The sequence below is a fragment of the Peromyscus californicus genome, unplaced genomic scaffold, assembly GCF_007827085.1.
Source record: "Peromyscus californicus insignis strain IS unplaced genomic scaffold, ASM782708v3 Scaffold_18__1_contigs__length_77618521, whole genome shotgun sequence".
Lineage (NCBI taxonomy): Eukaryota > Metazoa > Chordata > Mammalia > Rodentia > Cricetidae > Peromyscus > Peromyscus californicus.
Window position 1 is genome coordinate 19,163,113 of NW_026294480.1, and position 25,282 is coordinate 19,188,394.

The window sequence follows — 25,282 nt, forward strand, 5'->3', positions numbered from 1 at the left end:
AGACAATTTAATTTATGACATATTAAAGCCCATGGATACTTTCACAAAATTCTAAGGACTAACTGAATTCAGATGAAATAGACCTGAACTATTATTCTATATTAAAACTAATTGAATCAGTTCTAGTGAACCGTATCCCTGTCAGAGTTTTCAGTTGGAATATATATCTAGTACAAAATACAGAAGCTTTACAGCCAATTTATCATGAATTTTAAGATAATAAATGAGGTTAATAATTTACTTTATATAAGGCTGAAAATTCAAAGATGATTAGACGATTCGACATTCAAGCCTAATTACAGCCTTCATAGGCTTCTGCATAGAGACACATGCTGCTTCCATTGCTCTCCAAAAGTTAACATCATTCTTATTTACCCTAATGCCAGCTCATAGATCAGAAGTCAGAGCAGCCTGTTATCTTCCTATTAGATGTGAATATTCCAGATATTTAATATCCAGTATATTTCACTCTTGAGAAAAATAAGGTTTACCAGATGTGCGTATAGCGTCATGTGAAATGAGGCAAAAGATGACAAGATACAATTTTATTATAGTTTGATGCGGTTCTTTTCCATATACATGTTTTAGTTTTAGGAAATTTCTGAGCTTAGTACTCACCCCCTACTTCTGTTGTCCACAATAAAACTTCGTATTTTTTTTTCATTGTTTTAGCAACATACTTGGCAGGAAGACATTTTTTAAAGGAAGGGTTTTTTTTCTCTGCACAACTTGAAGGTGCACTTCCATCTTGTAGCAGAGACAAGGCAGCAGGATTAAGTCATATTGCATCCAGAGTCAGGAAGAAGAGAGAGAACAGGAAGTGGGGTCTGGCTATAAAATTTCTAAACTTGACCCAATTTATTCATTACCTCCAGGGAGCCTCTGGCTCCTCCAGGTTCCACAACTTTAACAAACAGTTCGGTCAACTTGGACCAAGTATTCAAACAACTGAGCTTAATTGAAACATTTCATATTCAAAAACAGCATCTTTCTATGATTAATTAATATAATTTAGAAAGTGTGTTTATGCTGACTGTATACTTGTAAGAAATACATAACTTTGGTTATATTTATAGAGTAAAGAAAGATTATTGTTTCAATGATGAGACTACGATTTAGTCTTATGAAGGTTTGTATTAGACCTCAAAAATATCATTGATTATGGGGTATTGCAAAATATTTTAATATATTTGGTAATAAAGACAAGATTATTATAAAGGATATTTTAGTCAGGATGATGTTTTTTAGTAAGTTAGACAATTAGAGAAAGAAGACACTGAATATAAATGGGGTAGAACTTCTTGATTATACTGTAATAAGCAAGGTTAAAGTCTTATTTATGCTACACGTTGACATTTCTGAAATAGGTTCAACAGAAATTTAAAAAATTATATCCAGTGAACATGACATAAATTATCCAGGAGCCTAAAAAATTATAAATATCAGTATTGTGAAAGTAAAGATTGATAAATATCAGTCTTTATATCCAAGGGCTACATACTTCTGTTGTATTTATTAGTTAACCTGTACTGTAATTATATATCTAAAGTCATGGGAAATTCAAAGCATTAATAAAGTGTCATGAATGTTTCTGAGTTCATCATATTTTGAAATATAGTTGTTTTTAAAGTAACAGGTCTCTAAACTGTATAAATTTTCATATCATATGCATATGAAACAATATGCATTGAAGGTATATACATATACAGATTCTTAATAAAATTTAGAAATTCCACTTAGTAACTAGATATAATGACTTTCACCACTCAAATAAAAAAATCAAGCACTAAACTCTCTATATAATCTTAAAACACTACTTTCCCATGAGAAGCATTGAAGCATAACACTTAAAGCCATTCGTTCTTCATGAGCAAACCACCTTTGTAGTAGCAATATCTATATAAATTGAATGGACAGTCCTGGTAAGCTTCTTGCCAAGAATGTGTTTAATATCATATTTCAATATATAGTGCCTTGCATATTCCAGTCACCACTATTTGGAATGCACATAAACAGAATATAATTAATATTTTTCATTTGCTACCTCTTTATCGCCTTCTTAGAAAATGTTTATAGCAACTATCAATAGATGGCTTCTGGTTAAAATCCTTACAAAAATACATTTAAGGATTATTTCTGTACAAATTAAAAGGAAGATACTATAGAAATCCAAAATATGGGCATCATTTTCACACTGAAGATGAAGGTGTTTACCTTCATCTATTCTAACTTACCGTGGGATCATTATTATCTTACTCTCATGGCTGGTTGGAAAGGAGATATGGTCCTATTAAAATAACTTAAGTAGTTATTTCTGCTAGTGCAGAAGGCTATGTTTCTGCTTTATTTGTTAATTAACCTGTAGTGTAGTTGTACATCTCAAGCCATGGAATATTTAAAACACTAATAAAATGTTATGAGTTTTGTGATTTCATCACATTCTGAAATATACTCAGTATTTAATGTAACAGATGTCACAACTACATAAATTTTTATATTCTAGTATTAACCACAAAATCATAACATTTTAGCAACTAAGTTAAATGTTTAAAAATATGACTGTGGAACTTTCTACCAAACCCTATTAAAATTTGTGAAGTATCTATTTTATTCTATCTATATTTATGCATATTATCTCCTTGTTTTATAATAATTAGGATAGTTCCCATCTTATAAGGTCTAGTTACTCTTTATCCAAGTTAATTAATTGAATTATTTGCATTATTATTTTATCTTTGTTTCTTGCTATTTATTATATTTATGCAAATGTGAACTATGACTTTTGACTTTTTGACCACATGAGTATAAGAAATATCATCCATTATGTCTTGTACCACAGAGTTCATTTATTTTTTCATTTTACATACCAATCACAGTTCCCATTCCCTCCCCTCCTCCAGCTCTCCCCTCACCTCACTTCAATGCCCCCCATCAACTCCTCAGACAGGGTAAGGCCTCCTGTGGTGAGTCAACAAAGCCTGGGCCTATCAATTTGAGGCAGGACCAGTTCCCCCCCAACACCTGCATCAAGGCTGAGCATGACATGTCTCTGTAGGGAATGGCCTTCAAAAGGTCAGTTCATGCACTAGGCATAAATCCTGGTTCCATTGCCAGGGTGCAACAAACTGCCAAAGCCACACAACTGTCACCCATGTTCAGAGTGCCTCATTTGGTCCCATGCTGGTTCCCCAGCTGACAGTGCAGAGTCCTTGAACTCCCACCAGCTTGGTTCATCTGTCTCTAAGAGTTTCCCCATTATGATTTTGACCCCCTTCGCTCATATAATCTCTCCTTCCTTTCTTCGACTGGACTGCAGGAGCCTGGCCCAGTGCTTAGCTGTGTGGATCCAGAGAGATCATCTTATACTGCACTATTATATTAGAGTTGTGAAAGTTAGAAAATAAACTATAAAGCTATTAACTTTAAAAACAATTTAATTTTATTTATTATGAGCAGAAATTTATTATCCTTTGAAAAATAACTAATTTATCTTTTTTATTTATTTATTTATTGTTGGGTATATGTTCATAAATGTGTGTACCCCTGAGTACGACTGTACCCATAGCACAGGGCATATGTGGACATGAGGGTTTCAACATTTGGATTCTTTCTTTCAAGGTTAGTTTTAGGGATGAGACTAAGTCATCAGGCTTGTGTAGCCACATACTTTTCTGCCAGCTGTACCATTCTGTCAGCCCCATAAAAACTATTATGTAATGTGTAAGAGCACAGAATCGGTAGAATTTTATAGCTTATGTAGATTATATGTTCATAGGCTCCACAGCTGAAACGTTCTGAACAATATAAACACTTCATAAAATATTTGTACTAGATTCACCTAGGTCAGTGGTAGAACCCAGAACCCTGAAGAGGGAAGTCTGAGGTAAGACTATTATTGTTGGTTATCTGTAAGATGATGTTCTCTGCTGTTAGACATCTTACTCCATTTCACATCACTTTTTATTTAAACTCAGAAACATTTAAAATCTTTATCACATTGCCTTTTGAAGCTGAGAAATATACTCTGATTTTTTTAAAATAGTTCCTGTAATTGCATTTGATCATTATATGTGTCCTGTCCTTTTCCTATTGAAACTAGATATTTTTTCATATATTCTGCTTATGGTTTCTTTTCCCCAATTCCTTGATGTACTCCCTACATTCCCTTCCATCAGTTTCCACACCTTTTCTGTCTCTTCTTAGAAAGCAAATAGGTATCTAAATAATTAACCAGAATAAGATAAATAGAAACTAACAGACAGGCCATAATAGAAGAAAACACTCACATACTTTAAAGAACATGATTTATTATTTATAAGTTATGTCTTTGTACATAATTCTATATACTAAGTCATCTGTATATTGCTTATAACTTAATTCTATATAAAGACTATATAAACAGTTGCTATAGTACATTGCTTGGGAAATAACACAAAGAAGAAAAATTCTGTGTATATTCAGTACAAACTCAATGGTGAAAACCTTGGAGACATGCTGTGTAAACAATAGAAGAAGAACAATATTCAAATTGCAAGTGCTGGAGAGAGATCAGAGATCTGTCAGAAAGGCAGGAGGCTCCCAAAGGCTGAGTACATTACTTTCTTTGTAAGAATCTGTCACATTGTCTAGTTCATGGCAAAATTCAAGTTTTATTTTTGGATTTTGAATTTTTTCTCCCAGTACTTTTGACTAATGGTTGTTTAAAGTTCTACTGTGAAACCAGTGAAAAGGAGAATTTATCTTTATAAATTGAAATAATTGAGCAACTGAAATATCCTAATGCAACAGAAATGGTCATTTTCATAGAACATTTAAAAAATATATGAACAAGCAATTTGTCAAATTCTATTATATTAAATTTCCATATACATATTATATGAATTAGCTAAAACAATTTATAGTTGTAAAACATCTATGGTATTGAGGTCCTGTCTCAGTCTTTTTATAATGAATGTTAAAAATAAAAATAATATTTAATTTTTCAACTTCTATTTTACACTGTGTTAAACCTGGATCAAAAGGGTTCTGGCATCTTAATGTTGAGGAATATTATTTTAAGGTGTGTTACTTTTGTTTATTTTGCATTTGTTTAACTCTGTGAAGCTGTGTTATTGTGCCTGTTTAAAATACCTGATGGTCTAATAAAGAAATGAATGTCCAGTAGGAAGGTAAGAGAGACAATAGATAGGGCTGGGAGGCAAAGAAAATATATAGAAGAAGAAATCTGGAAGGATGGAGAAAGAAGGAATGAGAGAGAATTAGAGCAGGATTTTGGGGACAACTACCCAGCTACACAGCAAGCCACGGAGTAAGAAATAATGAAAGATATACAGAAATAGAGAAAGGTAAAAGCCCAAAGGAAAAAGCTAGACAGGATAATTTAGGTAAACCTGGATAGCAACAAGCCAAGCTAAGGATGGACATTTATAATTAAGAATAAGCCTGTGTGTGATTTTTTTGGGAGCTGGGTGGTGGGTCCCCCAAAAGAGTGAAAATACCCAACAACATTTTGGCACCCTAAGTGGGGGTGAATTTCTATGTAAGGCTTAGGAAAGCTGATAGAGGGGGGAAATGAGGACACAGCTCCATTAAAAGTTCCTGCCTGTTGGTGAGTCCTTGGCAACCAGTACATTAAGTAGGAACAAGAAACCTAAGTAAAAATGTCTACTACAGGGCAAGCATTGGCATTGTAGAGCTCTAGGAAGGTTGAATGCACTTCTCACTCACAAACCTGTGACCAGGCCATGGGTTTTAAGTTTGGCTTCCATGACCTGAGAAGTGGGCAGAGCCAACTGAGAGGTGACATCCAGGGGTTGGTAACAGTTTAAAGGTTTGCTCACAAGATCAAAAGAGGCTTAAAGATACACAGTAAAAGATGTCCAGACTGAAAAGCCTCTAAACAGGTTCCACTGTGTTTACAATGCATATAGGCTTAAGAAAGAAAGAATATAGATAGTCATAAAAAATAGTTAAAAATACAATAATTCTTTAAAGAGAGAAGTAAAATAATAATAATAATTAATAATAATAATAATAATAATAATAATAATAATAATAATAATAAACTAGGTAGAGATAGGAAATACACAGGGAGTCTGGATCCTATATGTTATTGTGTTGATTTTGAATTTTTTGAATGCTGATAAGCAAATAACAGCTGCTATGAGACATGGGGTTGTGAACAGAACTGCTAAATTGAACCAATCTAGATACTTTAGGAATGCCTTACCTTTAAAAAAGAAGTAAAAAAAAATGTATTTATCAAATGGAAAAAAAAAAGTGTTTGGATTTTGTTCTCATGGGGGACAAAAGATTATGGATTCCTTCAGAAATAATAAGGATCAGATGTGACCAACGGTTATCTCCTGAATCTTGACAAGTGATATCTATCAGCAAAGGGTACTGCTGGTCTTTCCAGGACTTGGCAATTTTCTCAAATTTTCTCTCTGGGATGCAAAAGATGCTTCACCCACACACAGCAGGAAACAGTATGAAGAAAACTATGCCCACATTCCCAAGAGTTTGGGAGTGTGGGTGGTTTTTGGTAATTTGGTGGGTCATGGATGTTTGTTGTTATTTAGGGGAATATAAAATAAAAAGATAACTATTAATCTCAAATATTTTGAATTGGCATGGATTTGGGTATATTGATACAAATTTAAAGTTAATTTTGATACACTATATATATGTGTGTGTGTGTGTGTGTGTGTGTGTGTGTGTGTGTTTGTGTGTGTGTGTGTGTTTCTACTCTTGTTTAAAGGATTTCTGTATATTGATAAAATTTAAGGTTACTTTTGTTACAACATATTTTATGTATGTTTCTATTTTTATTTGAGGTATTGTGTCTATTCAGTTCATTTTGAAATGTAGGAAGATCTAGTTTTTGAAAGCTACTATTATAACCTAAATAAAATAATCAGAAACATAGGTTAGTGGTTAGTATTTATAACAATCAAAACTGCATATAGGTATGCTTTCCAGATCATATAGAGATATATTTTAGATAGATAGATGGTATTCCAACCTTTCAAAGACCTACAGAATATGGCATTTAAAATGTTTCATTAGGGCTTTTCATAACAATGAGACACATTTGTTCCTGGCAGCACCAATTTACTTCAGAGATAATGGGCATCTAAGAAACTTCTTATGGAGTTTGCTTTCAATGTGGTAAGGCTAGCTATTGGGCAAGAAGCTGTTCTTGCCCCGACTGCTTGATGGTATGTAGAACCCATAGGAAAGATACAGGTGAACTTTACCAAAACAAGGCAGAATGGTCTTTCAGGGATCCTGATTCACAGAAGAAACTGCCAAAAATTCTGCAGGACACAGAAGAAAGTGACTGACAAACTTTGCCTATATAGGTAGGACAGTCTTTTAAATTTCCTGGTTCATTGAAATCTTCCAGATACTATGAGCCTGTAGGCTGAAGATGGATGTACAACATTGCAGAGGAACTTTGGGTGACTGTCCAGGCAGTCAGATGTCTCTGTCATTTCTAGAGTTTTTGGAAGTTGTTTGCAATATACTTTTTTTTTTAAATTTAAATAACAGTATATCCTTCTGGGGCCTTTGATAGTGTTGAAGACTAGATAGTTATAGTTGCAGTTTTTCTTAGTTATGATAGAAAGTAAATTAGGTGTAAAATTTTGGCTTTACTAAAATAGGATAGATTATGGAGTATTTTCTTTAAATTTAACAGACACAAATGAATTGGAATTCAGTACATTGTAAATGTAATCTTTATACTTGTTTGTACTGTATACAGTCTTTCTATGTTAAAGTTAAAATTTTTCATTTTCTTGCTTAAAAAGAGGGAGGGATGTTAGGAAATTTTATTTTAAGGTGTGTTACTTTTGTTTATGATGCATTTGTTTATCTCTGTGAAGCTGTGTTACTTTGCCTGTCTAAAACACCAGAGGGTCTAATAAAGAGCTTAACAACCAATGGTTAGGCAGGAGAAAGGACAGGCAGGGCTGTCAGGCAGAGAGAAGAAATAGGAGAAATCTTGGAGGAGAAGTTGAAAGAATCAGAGAAGAAAAGGAGGAAGACATCAGGACCCAATTACTCACCTATGCAGCAAGTCATGAGTAAGAAATAAGGAAAGATATACAGAAATAGAGAAAGTTACAAGTCCCGGGGCCAAAGAAAGAAGGGATAAGTTAAGAAAAGCTGGCAAGAAACAAGCCAAGCTAAAGCTGGAATTTATAATTAATAATAAGCTTCTGTGTGGCTTATTTGGGAGCTAGGTGTCAGGATTCCCAAAAGACTAAAAACCTCCAAAAATATCTTATGTATTCTATTGCTGGGAAGAGACATGGTGACCATGGCAACTCTCATAAGGAAAACATTTAATTGAGGGGACTTGCTTACAGTTTCAGAGGTTCAGTCCATGATCCTCAGAGGAGGGAGCATGCCAACACGTAAGCAGACATGGTGCTGGAGCTAAATGTCATTACATTTTGATAGGCAGGCACCAGGAAGTCAGTTGTTTCAAAGGTGCCCCCACAGTGACATACTTCCTCCAACAAGGCCACACCTCCTAATAGTACCAGTCCGTCCTTTGGGGGCCATTTTCTTTCAAACCAACACATCTGGATTTTGTCATTGGCAGGTCTATGCCTGAAAAACCCCTTCTATTTCCAAATACTGAGTTTCCTCCAACCTACCTGTCTATATCCAACGTCAAAAGTTAGAGCTCCAGCACTACTCCTCAAACTAGAGGGATTCTGAAAGTTCACCCAAATTCCAGGTAAGGGTGCCTTTGGTTACCTTTTCTATTACCTTGAGACATAACTGCTTTGCAGCCCAGTAACACACTCCAGCCATCCTTGCTCTTTCCAAAAGAGTTTGTATTGAGAATACTTTGTATCATCAGTAGAAATATTGTATCAAATATTGTGCTAAGTATCTAATGAGAAATAAAATATTTTCTCTAATCACCTCAAGACTGTCTACAAAATGTACTCCTATGCACTTTGGTAATATATTTATTTCTAACTAGCTGCAACAATTGTCAGAAATAACATTTTTAATGTGATGTGTTTGAGACTGCATAACATATTTTGTCATTTTGTTTCTGTAATGCTTGACACAATCCACCTGTAAATCTTACAGCCATTCAATTTATAGCAATGTAGATTATGCCCTATGACTTTCTCAGAAAACAGGAATTTCAATACCCAAACTATCTGGTGGTATTGCCATCTGCCTGTCCTTCGGTTTGATATTAAGAGGAAAAAAAGACCCACTGGGAAATGTCCACATGTATTTCAGTTAAATTGAAAAGTATTTGTAACTTTCTAATGTCCTTTTGCTCAGAGAAATAAGAATATCATCAATATTCATGACCAAAGATACAACTGGCTGACTGTAGACTGGTGGATTTTGGTGGTACAATGGCAGGCCAGTGTACTCTGCAGATCTGCAGATCAGAACCTTGCAGAGAACGCATCTCCTTTTTCACTGCCAGGTCTGTCAGAATGATCCCAGCCCTCACTTGTAAGAATACTTCTCCAGAAGCATGGCTTTAGTAATTATAGCATTAGGTTTGCATGACTGATGCTTTGGAATTCAATACTCATGAATCAAGAAAATATATCATTAATATTATGTGTGATTTCTTAAAGCAAAATCTGAAACTGTCCAACAAATGAAAGCAACAATTTTAAGCCACAAATAAATGAGTTTTGGAACCTTTATAGTTGGTTAATAAGAGAGAATGTCCAGTTTTGTCAAGTCAGGAAAGGTTATTTTTACAGTAAAAAAAAAAAATAACGATAGACTCAAATATTTTGATATATCATACATGTATGATTTTTCAGTATATACGTGTGTGTGTGTGTGTGTGTGTGTGTGTGTGTGTGTGTGTGTGTGTGTTGAGTGAGGATCTAGCTCTGACCCAGACAAGCCTGGAAGTAAATTCTACAGCATCCTAAATAATGAGATTAAACATGTTCTCCAAAATCTCCATCTACAAAGAATTATTTTAAACAAGAAAACTTGAGCTAAACATGAGTACAATTTATTTTTTCTTTTGCTTGTTTTGCTTATTTTAACCTTTTCTCTAATTTTCAATATATCTTTTTTGTTTTTTTGAGATAATTTTCTCTGTGTAACCATGCTAACTGTCCAGGAATTTTCTCTGTAGACCAGGCTGGCCTTGACCTCACAAAGATCCACTTGCCACTGCCCCCCAAGTGCTGGGATTAAAGGTTTGTGCCATCATCACCAAGTAGGTTTTTAATATTATAATTACTTAATTTTCCCCTTCACCATTGTCCATTCAAACCCTCCTTCACACTTCTCTTAAATTTGTACCTCTTTTTCATTAATTTTTGTTATATATGTGTGTATATTTCCCAAATACATGAATACAACCTTCTCAATCTACATATTTTTTTTTTGTATTACGTTTCCAGGTCTGACCACTTGGCATTGGATGATCAATTAATGTTCTAATCTTTGGTGAAGATTATTTATCCAATCTAGTATCATTTAGTTATGTTAGATATCTTAGTTTCTTATTTTTTTTCCAGGAGTTGTAATACTTTAGATTTTATATTTCTGTCTTTGATATATTTGAAGTTAGTTTGTTGAAATGAGATAATTATGGACTTAATTTCATTTCTTATTTTTTTCCAGGAGTTTCAATACTTTAGATTTTATCTTTATGTCTTCAATATATTTTGAGTTAGTTTGGTGAATGAGATAAATATGGGTCTAATTTCATTCTTCATGTAGATTTTGAAAATTAAATTTTCATACCAACATTTGTTGTAGATACTTTATTTTTACAGGTTTTTTTTTTAATTTTTGTCAAGTATTAAATGATTGAAGTTATATTTAATCAGACTTTGTTCTTTAATTTTTAGTTCATTACTGTATGTTTCTGTTAAATGTCAGTACCATATTGTTTTTTTTACTATCTCTCAGTAATATATTCTAAGGACTGAATTGGTAATCCCTCCAGAATCATTCTTTTAGCTCAGGATTGTTTTGACTGTCTAGGATGTTTGTGATTATATATGTAATTTTAGAGTAGTTTTATTTATCCATTTCTGTAAAGAGTTAGATGGGGATTTTATTGGGATTGCACTGAAGTTATTAATAGCTTTTGTAAAATGGTCACATGCATAAAATTAATTCTTATAATGCAGGAACATGGAACATATTTCAGTTTTCTCATCTCTGAGTGCTATTGAGTGTGCCCATGATCTCTTTTCTCTGTATGATTGTTAAGCATATATTCAAAAGCTATTAGTTTGTAGGAATTGTTTTCATAACTTGCCATCTAGCTGAAATTTTTATAATTTCCAAATGTCTTCTGGTAGAATTTTTGGGGCTCTTCAATGTATAATATCTTGTATTCTGCAGAACAGATAGTTTGAGTTCTTTCCATATTTGTCGATTTTGTCAGTAGACTGGGACAGGTGTGGGTGGGAACAGGAGGGATCAAGTGGGGTTAGGAGAGACTACAGGGAGCGATAACAGAAACAGGTGGGCGTTTAGGAAGCGATATGGAAACCTAGTAAAATAGAAACCTCCTGGAACCTACAGGGTTGACCCTAAGGAGGATTCTTTTAATGGAGGACAAGAAGCCTAAAGCCACCATCTTCCATAAAGAGGCAAGGGTGGCTGGGACACCAACCCAGCCACAAAATCTATTACCCACCACCTGCTCTGCCTGCAAAATGAATGGAGGCAACTGTGGCTCAGAGCCTGTGAGAGTAGCCAACCTGTTACTAGTCTAACCTGGTGCCCACACAAGAGGGAACTCATTCCTGGCACATCCTAGATGGCCAGAATCTGAAAGATGGATGGCTTAGAGACCTAGGGTAGAGCCAAACATGACTGACAAAAAAAAGTCAATGAAATGATTCCTAATGACATTTTGTTATATAGGATCATTGCCTAGCCTGATAGTCATCAGAGATGCTTCTTCCAGCAGCTGATAGGAGCAGATACAGAGACCTACATTCAAATATTAGACAGAGTTTAGGGAACCCCCAAGAAGACAGGAAAGAAAGATGGTAGGAGCCAGAGGAGTAAAGGACATCAGGAGACCACTGCCCACAGAATGAAGTAAGCTTGGCTCAGTGGGGCTCACTGAGACTGAATGAGCAACCAAGGTGTCTGCATGGGTTGGGACCAGTCCTGTAGCTCGAGTTTTCCTGCCTGGCCCACAGTCAGGACAAATCTCTCTCACCTGCCTGTCCCACAGATGCTCAGACCTGACCAAGTAAACACAGAGACTTATATTGGTTACAAACTGTATGGCCATGGCAGGCTTCTTGCTAACTGTTCTTACAGCTTAAATTAATCCATTTCTATAAATCTATACCTTGCCACGTGGCTCGTGGCTTACCAGCATCTTCACATCGTGGCGGCTGGCAGTGTCTCTCTCACTCAGCCTTCCACTTCCCAGCTTTATTCTCCTACTTATCCCACCTATACTTCCTGCCTGGCCACTGGCCAATCAGTGATTTATTTATTGATCAATCAACAACACATTTGCCATACAGACCATCCCACAGCACAGTCCCTCTGCATACACAGTGTGGTTCTTTTGCTTGGTGTTCTGTTGGACTCTAACAATGGGAGTAGCAGTGACACTTTTGCCTGATGGTGGGACCTGTTTCGTCTGACTGGGTTTCCTCACCCAGCCTTGATATGAGGATATATGCCTAGTGTTATTGCCTCTGGCTATGCCATGTTAGGTTGGTAGCCCTGGGAGGCCTGCTCTTTCCTGAAAGGAAAAGAGGAAGCGGTGCATCTGGGGGAGAGGGGATTTGGGGGTGGGTACTGGGAGAAATGGATGCTGTGGAGGCTGTAGTATGAAAAGGGAATAAATTTAATTTAATTTAACTTAAAATAAGTACCAAGAGATTGCAAGAAGAGGAATGAAAGGGGAGAGATGCAAAAGTACCCCAGGGACACAAAAGCAAGAAAACCAATAATAATAAAACCAGCGTGTGAGTGGGAGGCAAGGGGATGGAGAGGGAGAGGGATGATTATTAGAAAATTATTATTTGAAAATGTCAGGATTTGTAATACTCTGTAGGCTAGTTTAAAAATAAAAAAAAATTACTTGCAATTTTTTTCCTTCTCTTGCCTTATTGCTCCAGGTAGTGCTCTGAGTACAATATTGAAAAGGATTGTGTACAATGGATATCTCTGTGTTGTTAATGAAAAAAAAAAAAAAACTTCGCTGTCTTTAAGATGATCTCATCTCTGGGGTTCTCATGCATAGCTTTTACCATGTTGAGGTATTTCCATCTAGTCACGCATTCTCTAAGACACTTATTATGAAGGTATATTGGATTTATGCCGAAGGCTTTTTCTGTATCTACTAAGATGATCATGTGCCATTTGTCTTGAAGTGTATTTATGTGCTTTACTACATTTATTGACTGAACTATCCATCCATTTCAGGGATAACGCCATCTTGATCATAATGGACAATCTTTTTGATATATGTCTGTATTCTTGTGAGCATTTTTGAATATGTGTTCATCAGGGGTATTGACCTGTAATTTTCTTTTATTGCAGTATTTTTACCTGATTTGGTACTAAAGTGAAAATGGTTTCACAGAAGGTCTTTTGAGTGTTATTTTTCTTTCTATCTTTTTATTTAATTAAGAAATATTGACTTGCTGGGCATGGTGACAAACACCTTTAATCCCAGCACTGTGAGTTCGAGGCCATCTTGGTCTGCAGAGATGTTATAGGACAGCAGAAACACTGTCTAGAAAAAATCAAGAACCAAAAACCAAATGCCAACAAAAAGGGAGGGGATTGATGAGCTGTAGATCATCTATTTTCTCTGCAACTCTGGTAGAATTCTTTGGTGAATCCATCTGCCCCTGAAATTTCCTTAGCTGGAAGGCTTTTGAATGACTACATCAATATCCATAGTATTTGATCTACCAATCTCCTCATTTTTGTGGGTCTGTTTAGGCTTGGTTTCTTCTTGGCAAAGTTTTGGTGTTTTTGGCTGAATCTAGAAATTCATTAGTTTCTTTTAGATTTCCCAAATTAAAGAAATATGGTTTGTTTTTGTTTTGTTAAGTACATAATATAATTAGATCATTTCTTGCTTTCCTTCCCTCACTCCAAAACATCCCATATATTCCTCCTTGCTTTTCAAATTCATGCCTCATTTTTTTTGCGGTAATTATTGATAGAAGCATATATAGATATCTATGCGTATATCCTAACTTTAACCTGTTTATCCTCTATGTTACTAGTTTGTATGATTTAGGACTGACTATTGGATAACCATTTGGTGTACACCTCCCTGGAGAAGACTGTGTCTCATGTCTCCCGTCCTCAGCCTCCCTTAGTTGCCTTTTCTTCTTTGAAAGGCTTATCAGCTTTCCCCATAGATTTGGCATATTTATGGTTATCCTTGTTCAGCTCATATTTAGGCAGTTGTGTTGTTGGGACGTTAGAAGAAATTGCTATAAAACAATGACTTTCCACAGAGATGCACAACAACTTAACAATATTGTAACTTTATTCAGTAAATATAAGAAAGATTACAAATTATAACAGGGATAGTTAATAAGGAATCCTAATAATTGATTTGATATCAGCAAATTAACGTGTCATGAAATTCAACAGCTAAAAATGACATTGTCATCCAAAAACACACATAGAAATAGATTAAAGAAAATGTAAAAGGAGTTCAAGATTAAAAACTTTTCGAACAAATGCAAGCAATATTTTAACCAAATATAAGGCATTTACAATATACAATCAAAAAACATAGCTAATGTCATTGCCAGGAATGATGGGAATTTTTTTGTAGTAAACAAGTTAAAAGCTAAATTTCACCCTATTAATCATTAAATTTCAGGTTCGAGTGCAATAACGAAACAGTAAAAATCACCAATTTATAGCAAACTTGTAAAAGTGAAAGGGAAATTAAAATTGTATTTACTGGTGTATGCACACGTGCACACACACACAACACACAAACACATATTACATCCTAAGTAATACACAAAATACATACAAACACACAGAGTATAAGGCTGTGTCATTTGCAAAATTATAAGATACATGAAATGTATGTGCATGTGTATATACACGTGTACATATGTATTTATATAGTTAGTATATATACAAAAACAATTTACTACAAAGTAAAAATATGAGTCAGAAATAAGATTTAAGAAACTTTAAGTTAATACACAAATCAGAAAATGCAATAACAGATTTATATATGTCCAAATTTGTATAACAAAAACCAAATTTTCTGAATGTTAAAACTTAAATAAATGATAAAATATTCAAAGTTTAAGCAATGAAAATCTCAAGATTATTAAGATAACAATTCCCATGTTGGTCTTTAAACTGAATGATAAACATTAACAACTCAGATCTCAGATTTTTTTTTAAAAATAAAAACTGAAAATATGACATTAAAATTGGTCTGAAAACTCAAAACATCTGGAATCTCTGAGATTATTTTGAATAAGAACATTTGGGAAACTTATTTGCTTAAAATGTCAGTTTTTTCCACAGCTGCAGCCATCAAGATGTATGTTATTATCAAAATGATCATCAAGTACATGAAAGAACATCATCAAAACCATAAATAGACACAGTTTTGGACAACTGATTTTCTGCAGAAATACCAGGAAATTCACAGATGAGAAAACAGAATTTTCAAAACAATATTCTAGGAAAATTATATATCTATGGGCAAATAAGCAAACAAAACATGGAGAGCAAAAACTTAGATTAAAAAAATGATTCTAAACTAAACATAGAATTAGACTTAAAGTTGAAATTATTAAAGGAAATGGAAAACCTGATTGAAAAATGTGTCTTGACTTGATTTGGTGTTGTCAAAAGTCTAATATGTAAACAAATATAATTTACTCATAAGAATGAAAATTTTAGCCAGGCGGTGTAGATGAAATTCTAAATGGTCTTACTAAATAAGAAACACAGAGCCAAATGCAGAGTTAAAAGCCCAAAAGATTAGAGCACTAGCGAAGCCTTTTGCTAACCGGTCACTGCTGTCCTTCCCCTGAGAGAGGGACCTTCTCCTGTATGACCCATCTTTTTATTGCCTTTCTGTTCTACCTTCTCATTGGCTTTAAACCCAACCACATGATTTCCTTGTCATTACCTGTCCATACAGACCTCCAGGTCTCTATGGTTCGTAGTGGGATTAAAGGTTTGGGTCGCTGCTTGGCTGTTTCCTTGAACACACAGAGACTCTGCATGACATGTGATCAGATTAAAGGCATGTGCCACCACCTCCAGACTTCTACTAAATGGCTGGCTCTTATCTCTCACCCCCAGGCAAATTTATTTATTAACATACAAATAAAATCACATTTCAGCACAAATACAATATTACCATAAGGTGGTGATGGTGCATGCCTTTGATTCCAGGACTCTGGATGCAGAAGGAGGTGGGTCTCTGTAAGTTTAAGGATAACCTGGCCTACAGAGTGAGTTCCAGGAAAGGCTCCAAAGTTTCACAGAAAAATCCTACCTCTGAAAAAAACCAAAGAATGAAAATTTAAAAAAAATTAAAAATTTTAAATTTAAAAAAATTTAAGAAAAATAACTTGACAAATAACATTGCAAGAGAAATATGTGACAATATATCCCTGACAATGTTCTTTGTATTATTTTTTAAACTAATACAGAATTGTGTCATTTCCTTCCATTTTGTCTATCAGATTTGTACATTGGCACCTCTTCCATTCTTGATTGTTGCTGAAATCTGTGCCTTTTATTGTTTACACACACACACACACACACACACACACACACACACACACACACATTATATACATGTATGTGTTTAAATATGTCAACACAATCTGATCAGTCCATTTAGCCTTACTTGTATGAGTATGAATCAAGGGGCACCACTTGGTATTAGATGAGCAATTATAAGTGGGCCCACACTTTAGGAAGACTATTTCTTCCACTCTTGGCATTTTGTTGTTGCCTTTAGTTATTCGCCTTCAGACAGGGGCCCAGGAAATTTCTTTCCTCTCTAGGTAGCATGTTAATTGACTTTGTACTTCTTCAGGTCTTGTTTTGGCAGCTTTATTGTTTGATACTTCTACAAGTCTGGCACTTCAGGCTCAGGGGACATTGCAGAAGAGTGGGTGGATAATAACAGCCAGAAAGACCAGGAAATTGGCTATGAGATTGTTTCTCCTAGAAATGAAAGAAAAGTTTTACCTATAATAATGCTCTTTTATCTAGAATGCATGAAGGCAGAAAAAAAATTTAAAAAGAAAACACATCGCTCATTATGATGGTGACTAAGTATCTATTACCAAGGAAGATTTATAGATTGAAAACCCAATTCATTGGACTCAAATATTTTTAGTCAGTTATAAAATGGAATGTGAATCCGAACTGTCACTCCATGTGCCCACAGAGACATACTTAGGGAGGGTAGACCAAATGAATTATGTGGAAAAGTGTCTATCTTGTTTCAGATATCTCCAATGAGAGAGATTATTTTAATTAATGTACATTATCTATCTATCCATCTATCTGCACGTAAATCACACACATGGGAATATTATTGTGACTGCTCATTACAAGAAAAAATTAAATATTATTTTATTATTTTGAACAAAAATTCTGTGATAAGTATCATTCTATTTTTAAACCATTCTATTTATTATTTGTAGATTTCAAAACTAGGACATGGGAAATCTTGATTTATAGCATCTGCAGCAATTCCAGCCATCCTTAAGGAATATGTGCTGTAAACGGTCCAGCATTTAAAGAAAGAATGCAAAGCCACTTTCTTCCGTCTCGAATAAGAAAATGGCAGATTTCAATCTGCCAAGTGTTAAAAATGGAAACTAAGTGATAGTTGTGAATTTTTATATTTTATATACTTTAACTTTTGTCAAAAACATAATCAAAATAAAATCAAACTATGGTTCCTATTGCTGTGATAAGACACATTACCCAAAATGACTTGGGGAAGAAGAATTTATTTCAGCTTACAATTCTCAGGTCACAGTCCATCACCAAGAGAAGTCAAGGCAGGAACACAAGACAGGACTAGCAGACAGGAACTGAAGCAGAATTCAAAGAGAAATACTGCTTATTGGCTTTCAAATCATCATTTGCTCAGTCTGTTTTCTTATACATCTCATGACCACATGTGTGGAGAGCACTGCCCACTGTGGGATGGGCAAACCCACATCAAATATTGACTCCTGGAACTTATTCTTTCGTCTTCTTCATTGCAGTGGCTCATAGCCTTCAGCATAATTTGCCCCAAACTTCTCCAATGGGATCTATTTAAACACCGGGAGTCGGAGACATGTGATACTTCCCCATATCTCATGTGCCACAATTCCTTCTCATCTTCTTACACCCATTCAGTAAGTTCCATGTTAATGTGAACTTCTGCCCTGGACTCTAGCTAATAATTCCTTTGCATGATACAGAAATATCCTCCTTTAAAAACTCAAACTATGTAATTTTGCCTTTGTTCATTCAGTCTCGTCCTGTGTCTTTTCTCATTTACTGTGCGACACTTGTGCAGAACCTCTGACATAATTCTACTGGGAAGAGAAGAATCAAAACATTTACCACACTTTACCCCTCCATTTGGAAATAAGTAGTTATTGAAGAACATATATCCATCCTCATTCTGTATAAGGATACAAAATCTGTATTGCTTGAAAGGTGAGTGGGAAAGAGCCATTGGTGGAAGTCAGGATTCTAGGGAAATGGATAAGTATTATTTTAAACTAATCACTTTTCATTTTTCTTTTAATGAGATAAAATGCTAGATTCTCTTTTCTAATAAAATAGAGAGAAGCATTATGCTCTCTTGAATTTTGCAAATAACTAAAACCTAAAAATTCCCTAAGCCTGAATAGTGTTGAGCTCCAAACTAAACGACTACCGTAAGACTCAACTTGGTATTCTCGGGCCAGAAAGACAAATGTAGGAGAAACTTACTCCAATTTGCATAACCTGAATACTGTACTCTAGAAACACCATCAGTCAACAGTGCCTGACATAAAGGGAAGAAGCCAACCTTCCTAGCTTGAAATTCACTTAGGCCATGTGTACAATGCTTGAGTAGCTTATGTGGATTTATATTAACTTGTTTTCCTGAAATTCTATGGCAGTATTTAAATAATTTTATTGTTAAGATCTAGATCATGAAAAGTAGGGTGTTGGATATCTCTGCACAACCTACTTTAAAACAGAGTTAGCAAACAGATCAGTAGCTTCCAGATACTACTATGAATAGTAAAGTATAGTTCAACTCTTCAATTGGGTAAGGTTTGTTTCTAGGTGAAAAGCAATACTTGGAACTTCATAAGGGTATTGGTTGCCATTTTGTATTAATACAAAAAAATAAATAAATTTTTACTTTTGAATGGTTAGTTATTTTTTAAGATGTATTTATTTATTTATTTACTTACTTACTTATTTATTTATTTATTTATTTATTTATTTATTTATTTATTTATTTATTATGTATGTATACAATGTTCTGCCTGCACACCAGAAGAGGGCACTAGATCTCATCATAGATGGTTGTGAGCCACCATGTGGTTGCTGGCCATGTGGTTGCTGGAAATTGAACTCATGACCTCTGGAAGAACAGCCAGTGCTCTTAACCTCTGAGACATCTCTCCAGCTCCCTTAAATGGTTAGTTTTATGTTATGTAAAATGAAGATCTCAAAAATACCTATGTTAATAATTGTTAAAGGCTGATGGACTGGATGATCATAATTGTAGAGGATTAGAAATTTAAGATCTAACACCAAAATTATATGGTATTATTTTTCATCCCCATAATAGCTATTCATTGCCCATCTCTGTACCTAACTTAAAATGCATATGATTATCAGGGGAATATTTGAAATATATTGCCTCAGCAACCCTTTGGATCCTATCTAAGATCTTGACCCTGGTAGAAATGTTTTGCTAATTTGCTGTAACTCACTATATAAGTTACATTCATTATTGATGTATGAAAGATTTGATAAGAATTAACTTAATGAACAAAGACTTGTTTCAACTGTCCACCGAAAGAACACCCTATCATGGTCAGGGAAAGACGAAACGAGGATTGTGAGACAAAGGGTCACTTCCATCTGCACTCAGTGGAATGTGATGTTTTTCACTTTCTTTTTTATATAAATTCTGGGACACCAGCCAAGGGAATGGTGTCATGCACATTCAGTATGACTTAGCACTCTTCAGTTAAACTTTTCTGGAATCTTTGTGGAAAAATGGAGGGGTGTGTCCGTTGTGACTGCGAGTAACAGATGTTATCCCTAACACCTACCTACATGATGTCCTGAACAGTATATTGGTTAATACTCTGATTTCTAGGTGTCTTTGTTTTGTTATTGCCAGACTTTGTTGTTGCTAGAGTTTTCCTGCCTGGCCCACAGTCAGGACAAATCTCTGACACCCGCCAGTCCCACAGCCATTCAGACCCAACCAAATAAACACAGAGACTTATATTGGTTACAAACTGTATGGCCATGGCAGGCTTCTTGCTAACTGTTCTTACAGCTTAAATTAATCCATTTCTATTAATTTATACCTTGCCACGTGGCTTGTGGTTTACCGGTACTTTACATCTTCCTTATCCTGATGGTGGCTGGCAGTGTCTCCCTCCCCCAGCTTCCTGTTCTCTCTCTTCTCCTCTGTTAGTCCCACCTATACTTCCTGCCTGGCCGCTGCCAATCAGTGATTTATTCATTGACCAATCAGCAACACATTTGACATACAGACCATCCCACAGCACTTCCCGTTTTCTTTTCTTAAAAAGGAAGGTTTTAACCTTTACACATCTCCAAAGTCAGCTTGGTATATTTGGGAATTTGGGCGTAGCTTCTCTTACTACTTCCTGCTGGAGGGGGGCGCTGTATCTTATGGGGACACAAAGAACATTTTAGGATTATGGAGTAGTCCATGAGGGTGTATTCGTCTGAGCCAGTTGCCTTGAAACGGTTCTGGATGTTGGATCATCTGGGCCATGGTGTCATCGGAGACCTTTCAGGGGGTCTTGGTTGGTCAAACCTGATGTATCTTAATCTGGAATAAATCCATAGCCTCTTGCTTTCTGTGGAAACAAAAGAGACTCTTTTCCAAAGCAACATATCCTTACATCCAAATTTTGAAGTTAAAGTATCTTTAAAATATACATACTGGTTTAACTCAGCTTCCTTTACAATCAAATATCTCTCTGTAGTTAAGAATCCCAAAGACAACACAATCCAGACTCTCTGTGTAATATTCATCTTCACGTGGCTTATTTTTTATATTAATTTTACTGTCTCTTTAAAGACTTTATTTTTTAAAACCATGTATTTGTTTCTATACTGTATATATCACCTTTTTTGTCTCTTTCAAGCCTACGTATATTTTACACACATTTTAAACTATTACATCTGAATCTGTCTTATTGTGAATCTGTTGCTTTAAGCTGCAGCAGCTGTGGCTGCTGGCTCCGCCCACCTCAGCTTCCCATCATGGCGGCGGTATGCTTACTGGCAGCTCTGGGAGCTATCGTGGGTCTATGCTTTTATCCAAGCAGCATGTAGTCCAGAAACCTCTTTTTTTGTTTTGTACTAGCAAAGGCTAAATCCACAATGCAGCTTAATGTGCCACTTGCAGAGGCCTCATTCCTGCCATACTGCAGGTCGAGCGCGCACGCCAGCAACCCGCCAGTAGCTCAAACCGGCAGCTGCCGCTCATTTGAGAGAGACAATTAGGAAGCTGTTTTTAGCTCCGTTTTAGAATCCTTTTTCTCAGGTTTTAGGTGGAAACTCTTGCCACCACGTTGGGCACCATTTGTTGCTAGAGTTTTCCTGCCTGGCCCACAGTCAGGACAAATCTCTCTCACCCGCCAGTCCCAAGTCGCTTAAACCCGATCAAATAAACACAGAGACTTATATTGGTTTCAAACTGTATGGCCGTGGCAGGCTTCTTGCTAACTGTTCTTACAGCTTAAATTAATCCATTTCTATTAATTTATACCTTGCCACGTGGCTTGTGGTTTACTGGTACTTTACATCTTCCTTATCCTGATGGTGGCTGGCAGTGTCTCCCTCCCCCAGCTTCCTGTTCTCTCTCTTCTCCTCTGTTAGTCCCACCTATACTTCCTGCCTGGCCACTGCCAATCAGTGATTTATTCATTGACCAATCAGCAACACATTTGACATACAGACCATCCCACAGCACTTTGTAGATCAGAGCATGATCCTCAGGATTGTGATTCACATCTGACTTAGAACAAACTATTTTGGTTCCCTTTCAGGTAAGAGCTGTATTTTGTGTGAAAGATTATGTTAATTGAATCCATAAAAATACTTAAGAAAAAAACTGCTTTCAGTGTTCAAAGCTACCTGGGGCTAAAGATTACAAAGTTAAAATTTAGGGCTTTATTGCATATTCATAACATGACTTAAAATGGCAATGATTATAACTTTGAAGATGTCTAATGATTGTAGAAGCAATGAGTAATTCTTGGATTAATATCACATAATAAAACTCAATCTAGGTATTGGTTACTGGCTTAATTTTGGAGTGAATTTGATAGATGTATGTGGATAAGAAATGAAGGACAGATTTTGTGGAGGCAGAAGTCCACAGTAAGGAGAAGGGAACTTATGCAAATGTATGAATTGTAGTATTAGTTGGATAAATGCTGGAAGTCAAACAAAAACATGACTTTTCAACTAGACACCTAGGCATTCCAAAGGCATTTACCAGATTTCTGCTTCATGGGAGAGGGCAAGGTCTTGCTAAAACTTTATAAAAGCAAAATTAAATCTCTAGAAGTCATTAGGTGACTAGAAAATAGGTATGGATGGCTATGGTACTTATTACATGGTCACTGTCTTATCTTTAACCTATGTGCTTAACTGTTTGAAGCAGTGCATAGTAAAAAGTGGGAAAAATTAAAAAAAACTCCAATAGTATTTGTAAGGTATGGTGGTTGTGGTAGTTGAATGTAATTGGACCCCATAAGCTCATAGGAAGTTTCACTATTTGGAGGTTTGGCTTTGTTGAAACAGATATGACATTGTTTGAGGAAGTGTGTCGCTGTGGGGGTAGGCTTTGAGGTCTCATATATGTTCAAGCTAAGCTCAGTGTCACATATGACTTCCTGTTGCCTGTAGGTCAACATGTAGGACTCTCGGCTTCTTCCCCCCACATCGTGTCTGCCTGTACACTATCATGTTGCACCATGATGATAATGTAAGGCACCCTGATTAAATGTTTTTTCTTTATAAGAGCTGTCATGGTCATGGTGTCTCTTCATGGCAGTGTAAATCCCAACTAAGACACTGGTTCATCTCAATTATCACCCTATAAGATTTAGAATCAGGATAGAAAGAACTCTCTGAGATTATCTGTAAAAGGTTAGTTGAGGTGGAAAGACCCACTCTGTATATGTGGGATGTACCAACTCATGGACTGGGTCCAGTACTAAATAAAAAGGATAATGAAAACTGACTTCCAGTACATGTGTCCTTTTGCTTCCTGACTATGGATATAATCTTTCCAGCTGCCTTACCTCCTGCTGACATGACTGCTCCAAGGTAATAGCCTATTCCCTAGAACCATGAGCCAAAATAAATCTTTTCTTCCTTAATCTGTTTCTGTCAGGTATTATCTCACAATGAGAAACATTACTAATACACAGGGTAGATGGAGGTGTTTTTGTTTGTTTGTTTGTTTTGGTATTTTTTTGTTGATGTTCTTTTGTTCTTTGATTTGCTTCTGTTTTTGTATTTTTGTCATTTGGAGACAAGGACTCACATCTGGTCCAGGGTAAACTGGCACCTGTTTGTCTATTATACTCATTATTCAGAATAATTCTCTTTATTATCTTTCTGAGAATACAAGGTATATTATAGTTGTGGGCTTCCTTATTGACCTTTTAGTCTCCTTTGATGGCTGAGGTAATAGACTCATAGCTGAAGCTCTTCAAAGAGACTAGCAAAAGAAAACTAGAAATAATTGCAAAGCTGAGTCCCCCCGCCACAATATTTCAATCCATACAGGAAGGGATTCAGATAATCCATCCTCAATGTTTCCTGATTAAATGACATAGTCAATGAAATAAGGGTATTATGTGGTAGGGGACTGCATAAAAATTAAGAAAGTTTGTTTAAAACTGACATTATTTAAAGATTATATGATCAGGCTATAGATACAACGCAGCCTACTAAGGGGAGAGTTTACATCCAAAACTGAACATTTCAGAATTAGTAGCAAAATGCTTGTACTACAAACTTAATATTATAAATAAACAGCATGCTAAAATGTATAATTATCATTAGGTTGAGTTTTAGACCTCAAAGTTAAAGGGAAGAAGGAACTTACCCAGCAAAGATGTCTCAGTGATGGGGTTCAAGGAACTAGGCTTGCTCATGGGTTTGCAGACTGTCGTGAGTTGCAGAAAGGGAAGTAAAAGGGAAGAGTCTTCAGGAGGAAAGGAATGGTGAATGATGTACAAAGAGGCTTTGCTGGCAATGGTTTGGAACTAGGCTTAAGGATTTGGAGATGGTAGTGGTTTGGTGAGAGATAAAAAAGCAGCTTGCCTAGGAAGGGTGAGTTGTGAACTTTAGCAATAATTTTTAATAAAGTCTTCTTCCTATTGGGGGAATTATTAAGGCAACTCCACGTTGTTAAAAGAAGTCTTATTTTGGGGTAACTTTCAGCCAGTAAAGGGGTTGCTTACAGGATCCAGGAGAGGTGAGGTGCAGTGCAGCTGGGTTCTCTGGAGAACTCTGCTCGGCCTACAGTCCAGCATCCAGGATCACCAGGAACCAAGAGAGCCAGCACATCCGGATCTTGGGTCTTAAGGGCTCCTGTTTTGGCCTCGCCCCAGGGGTGAGTCATAGGTAGGAGCAGCAGTTACCAGAAGCCTCATCAGGGGTAGTACTTTTAGGTAGTTGGAAGAGCTACCCACCACATCTTCCACTTTGCATCTCCCCACTAAAGGCTGTTAATCTCCTCTGGCATAAGACAATGAAGGTAGAGCAATGGTCAAAGTAGAAAGTTGATAACCACTAATGTCTGAGGTCTTAGGTTTGTGGGTCATGCATAACTAGGCAATGAAAAGTCTCTTTGCACTAAACAATCCCACAAAGAGAACATATAAATAAATGGGATATTTTTATACGAATAGAGCAAAAAACTGGAAAATTTCACAATTTTTTTTATTGGAAATGAACAGTAAATAGTAGCTCAGTTTCTGCATGTATAAATTAATAAGGTGATTCT